Source organism: Mustela putorius, unplaced genomic scaffold, assembly GCF_011764305.1.
Source record: "Mustela putorius furo isolate JIRA1106 unplaced genomic scaffold, ASM1176430v1.1 tig00000081_pilon_pilon_pilon, whole genome shotgun sequence".
Taxonomy (NCBI): Eukaryota; Metazoa; Chordata; class Mammalia; order Carnivora; family Mustelidae; genus Mustela; species Mustela putorius.
In genome coordinates, this window is record NW_025421272.1 from 935835 (window position 1) to 941667 (window position 5833).

The 5833-nt window shown below is 45.7% G+C and overlaps 1 long non-coding RNA gene across 1 annotated transcript; it reads left to right on the forward strand.

Moving 5' to 3' along the window:
• The first annotated feature begins 514 nt into the window (after nucleotides 1–514).
• On the forward strand, nucleotides 515–2380 carry LOC101688424. The gene is made up of 3 exons (XR_200494.3): nucleotides 515–715; nucleotides 1141–1208; nucleotides 1747–2380. It is a non-coding gene; the product is annotated as an uncharacterized LOC101688424 (long non-coding RNA).
• The last annotated feature ends 3453 nt before the right edge of the window (nucleotides 2381–5833 follow it).

A 5833-nucleotide genomic window follows, 5' to 3' on the forward strand; every position in this document is an offset into this window, starting at 1 on the left:
ATTTAGAGGAATAATTCAGAGTAGCTATATTCTTTGAATGTCTTCAGGTTGAAAGCTACATAAAACTATCCTGGCTACCTTAATAAAGATTTATTGGGAGGAGATTTTGTTGGGAGATTGGATTCTGGGGATTATGTAGGAGACAGTAGGGTCAACCGACCAACCTACACCTGGCAAGAACAGAAAACTCCAAAAACTCCAAAAAGCAGAAACGGTCTCTCTCGATCTCACTCTCTGCTGCTCTCTGTGTTATCTGTCTTCCCTTACTAGCGGCAGAAAGGGATCCCCCACCATGTAGCAGAGAAGGTGACGGCTAACAGCTTCCACGTAACTCCCAACACCAGCCTCCACAGACAGACCAATTAATTAACTTCTCAGTTCTGGAGGTGGGAGGGAGGAGTCCAAGAAGGTGTCTGATTGGCCCAACTGAGTCACATGTCCACCCCTGGACCAATCAACTGTGGCTCGGGATGGGTCTGTAAAAACATGGCATCTCCTGCCAGAAAGTCGTGGTTGGAATCAGAAGGGGAAAGAAGAGCCAGGCAAGAAGACTAGGTGGAAAATACCATAATTGTCCATCATGGAGATGATAAATACCCTAGTAAAGGGGCAGATAAAGTATCACTAGAGTTCAGGGGAAGAAGATATAACTCCTAGCTGTGGAGATCGAGAAGACCTTGGAAGACGTGACTTTTGAGCAGAGAATATGTAAAAGGTACAGAGATTCTAAATGCCATCTCAAATCAGAAGAGAAAAAATAAGCACTGGTAGAGGAGACGTTATCATCTAAAGAAGCTACATATTCATGCTTTACTTTGTTAAGATTTGTAGTGTTTTAAAAATTGAGATATAATTCATTTATCATCATATTCTTAAAGTGTTTTATCATGAAATTAGACTTACAGAAGTTTGCAAAAACAAGTTAAGAGTTCTACTAAAATCTTCACCTTCTGTACCCCTCACCTAGCTTCCCCTAATATTAACATCTTACACAACTGTAATACGATGATCAGAACCAGGAAATCAATACTACTATAATAATACTATTAACTAATATACAGACCTTGTTTGAATTTTGCTAGTTTTCTTTTGGAGCTAAGTCAGAATCCCACATTGCATTTACTTGTTATGTCTTTTTAGTCTCCTCCAGTCTGTGACGGTTCCTCAAGCTCTCTTTTCACTTATAACCCAGACACTGAAGAGTGCTGGTAAGTCATTTTATAAAATATCCCTCAATTTGGATGTCTGATGTTGTCTCGTGATTAGATAAAGATTATGCATTTTTGGCAAGAATACCATGAAGCAATGTTGTACCCTTCTTAGTACATCATTCAGGGGCTACATTCTGTCAATATGATTATTACTGATGATGTTAACGTCGGTCACTTGGTTAAGGCCTCTGCCAACTTTCTCTATTGTAAAGAGCCCCTTTTGTAATTAGCAAGCGTCTTGTGGAGAGATACTTAAGACTACACAAAAATATCCATTTCTTGTTATTTAAAACGTGCTATCAAATGCACAGTCTCTACTTGTATTCCACAAACATCAGCTGTACACCCACTAAGCCCTGGGGCGAGAAGCATGGCTTGGTTATGTGTTGCTCCATGTCCTTGCTAGACCTTAGGATCCTTATCTGTAAAATGGGTATAATTCTATCTAACCACTCAGGGCTGCCAAGGATAAAGGAGGACCACGCTCGCAGTAGTGTTCTGCAATGCTAACTAGGACCGTTCATTCTTTTTCCAGGGATCTCAGCTCTGTCATCACCGCCACCTGTTGTCATGTCTCCATTTCCATCCTGTGTGCATTCATGCCTCCCTGCTTCTATCTGCCCTCACTGGCCTGACTCCCTCATCCTACTTGCTAAGCCTTGCTTGTAATGTCATTTAGTAAGTTCTGGAGACCTAAGGTGAGCCCCACAGAGATTGACAACTTCCTTCTCAAATCTGTCTGTAATTTTGGAAGCTGCCTCAAGGTGCCAAGTGACACCTCATGTCTGTCTCTCATGACAGAATTAAGTAAAAGAAGAAACTGCCTTCCTCCAATAATATGTTGGCTTTGAAAAGGAAACTCACACCCCACCATGTAATGAACAAGCTTGGATGGAAGCTTGTTTCTTATAGAGAGCACTAACATGGGCATACTTTAAATGAACAACTTCATAATGTGTGAAAGGATGAGTTCACCCCTGACCCAGCGTCCTAACTCAACAGCACTTCTAATTTGAGAACAGGACTTTAACAAATCAAGAGGGAGGTATAAGTTAAGTAGCAGCTCTCACTAAACTTAGTTGTTACAGTCACTCACTGGGTTGAATTCAACCTGATTTAGAGGCAGAAGCCATCCATGCTTGGCTGTTTCTTTTTGGTCCTTTGTGCGAGATCATTATGAAGATCAAATATGATAAAGGCTAAAAGGCTTTGAAACTCCCTATAGGGCCAAATCAATATTGCTACTCTCATTCTGTGCCCAAGGGGAGCTTTTAGGAACTGCTTACCCAGAGCAAAGCAGGACGGTTGAAGGTCCCCTTTGACATCAGCCCAGGCCACCCTCTGACTTCTTCCACCAAGCATATGAGTGCCTTGAAATAGAGCCCCCTAAGTAGAGACCCAGCAGCATACAGGGCATCCCCCCTAGGGTCTGAAGTGGCTTCCTCCTTTGACAAGTCACAGGACTGGGTTTCTTTGGCCCATCTCCCACCTGTCCCACTCGCACCTGGGCAAAAATCGGTGGCAGCAGCTCAAGACTGTTCGCCTATTTTATTGACCTCTCCCCAGTGGACCCTGGAAAACACCCATCTCCTGTAGACCACCAAGGCAACAGCTCTTCTTTTTTTTTTTTTTAAATATTTTATTTATTTATCAGAGAGAGAGGGGGAGAGAGAGCGAGCACAGGCAGACAGAATGGCAGGCAGAGGCAGAGGGAGAAGCAGGCTCCCCGCCGAGCAAGGAGCCCAGTGTGGGACTTGATCCCAGGACGCTGGGATCATGACCTGAGCCGAAGGCAGCTAGCTGCTCAACCAACTGAGCCACCCAGGCGTCCCAGCAACAGCTCTTCTTGAAGGCCTAGGAACCTTCAGGTTTATGAACCATCCTCCTTCTCAACACCCAGTTGATTCTTGTGGCCAAAAATCCAAACTGTAATGTGCACATGAATCTCCCTGAAAATCTTCTTGAAATACAGATTCTGGTTCAGTAACACTGGGGGGAGGCCTGAGACTCTGCATTTCCAACAAGTGCCTAAGAGATGCCAAAGCTACTGGTCCACCGACCACACTTTGAATGCAGGAAGTGTGTACTTCTTACCAACAGGCTGATCACAAGGAAGTCTAGAAACCAGAAAACAATTTGGACTAAAACAATGAGTCTGCTGTTTCTAGAGTTTTACAATCTTGATACCACTTCTGATGGCCTTCTATTAGTGTCCCCTTCTGCTGAGGGCGATCCAGGGAGGTTTCTAATTTTTGCAAAGAACATTTCCTAATACCCAAAAGCATTTTGCCCCTCAAAGTAAGAGCAGGTTAGTCTCAGTCCCACTCCATACCTTCCAGCCCCAACCACCACAGCCTGGTTAGACCCACCTGCTTCTCAAAGGGACCAAATACTTTGAGAGGGGCTTCTGAACATTTACATCTCCTTCAACAATATAAAAGAGGTTTTCAAAAATTACCCTGGGGATTCCTCATTGCCCTCATAATATTTTTCCAGAAAGAGACCTGAGGTTCCTTTCTGAGCTTCTGTCCCTTATTCTCCTCCCAGCCCCCTTGCTCTCTATTGTACATTAATTAACTGGTAACAAATTACTCCCTAATTGCAAACCAGTTTACCCATTATGTACAGGCTCTCACCCACACCAGCAACACCAGGTCATGGGCATCCCTCTTCCATTTGGCAGAGACTGGGGGTGGGGTTTACTTTTCTTGGCCCCACCCCTCCATTATTCACCTGATTGGTCCCATTCCAGAATCCTGATTGCTTCTTGGTGGAAAGTAGGGCATTCTTTCTTCAAGGTCCAAAATTCCACAGGCCCAGTGGGGGCTTAGGGCAGAACCCCTTCACTGGAGGACTGACTTCACAAGGGAGCAGCTACCCTGGGGGAATCTAGACCCAGGCTGGAGACTACGGTGAAACAAAAATGCAGATTTCCCTGTGAAATTTCCTGATTTTTAAATATCAGTGACAAATTTAAAAAGGTTTTAAAAGCTGTGTAGGGGCACCTGGGTGGTTCAGTTGGTTAAGCCTCTGCCTTAGGCTCAGGTCATGATCCCAGGGTCCTGGATTTGAGTCTGCTTCGAGCTCTCTGCTCAGCAGGGAGTCAGCTTCTCCCTCTCCCTCTTCTCCTCCCCTGCTTTTGCTCTCTGTCAAGTAAATAAATACAACCTTTCAGAAATAAAGTAAAATAAAAGGCTTTGTGGGCCAGAGACATGTCTGTGGGCAGGACCTGGCCCACCAGGCACTGAGAGGTACGGTGGGGAGTGGTGAATGCCTAGAGGTAGCCAGGATGGAGAGGAGGAGTCAGGAAGGACACTGACTACATCCTGGACCCTGGAACACAATTACCCTGGCAAAGATGGGCGCCATGGGCAGGTATCAAGCAGCTATTATATGCAACGTCTGTGCTAATTTGGGAGGATGGGTTACAAAGTACACTGTGAGGCTTCACTCTCCTCCAAGGCAGGGTGGGAATACGTCAGGAGACCTGGGTTCTAGTCCTGGCTTGCCCTCCTATAATTGCTTTGTGTCCTTGAGTTAGTTCATCAACTCTGGGATTCAGCACACGGCCCGGGTTGGCAACAGGTTAACTAAATCGTGGGAGGGCAGATTATGAAGGACACTGAGTATCTTGTAGGGAGTTTGGGCTGGATCTGATTAGGGGGTGGAAGCCATTGCAGGTTCTTGAGCAGGAGAATGCCCTTCTGAGGAAAGCATTTCAGGAAATGAATCGGACCACATGTACAGAGAAGAGGGTCACATAACACCCAGGTGTATAAGCAGCTAAAGCTTGTGCAAATCAGAGCTTATCACCCCTAGCTCAAGAGCCTTCAGTGGCTCTCTCCAGCCCTCAGTGAAGTCCTTCCTTCTTACCATGGTCCACAGGCAGGAACATCACAAGTGTATGATCTGTGCAGTGCCATGGGGTACCACACTTGGTTTAATGCTCCTGTCACAATCTTGAAATTCGTAATGATATTTGAACACAGGTTTTCCTGTTTTCATTTTGCACCAGACCCCACAAATTATATAACCATTATCACCTACGAGGACCCTTTGGCCTGGCTCCTGCTCCCCTCTCCCTTTTCATTCCCACCCGACTCCTCCTTTACCCTTCAAACTGCAGTCACATTGATCCTCCATCAGTTCCTGGAGGTTGTTCCTGCATTTGCACAGCCCATTCCCCCTGCCTGGAACACCACCCCTCACAACACCAACTCAGTTCTTTGTTCAGCAAATTTCTTCTTATCCTCCAGATCCAGCCATAATTATCTCCTGAGAGACACCTTCTCTGACCTCCCAGGATTATCCATTCGAAACGCATCTTGAAAAATGATTTCAAGTAGGCCCCCAGGACGTTCTCCCATGGTCATGCGGCCCCTCCTTCACGAGCTCACCCAAATCGTGATGATAACTTTATATGGTGCTCTGTCTGCCGAGTCTGTCTCCCCATCCAGACTGTCAGCTCCACGAGACCTGCCAAGTTGCAGCATATGCTCTTGAACCTCTGGCTGGCTGGCTGCAAGGAGAGGCTCAGAGACGGCTTACATGGGGAAAAAGGAGGGGAAGCCACTTCTTACCCATCTGGGACCTTTCCTCTGTGCGACAGACATTTGCAGAAT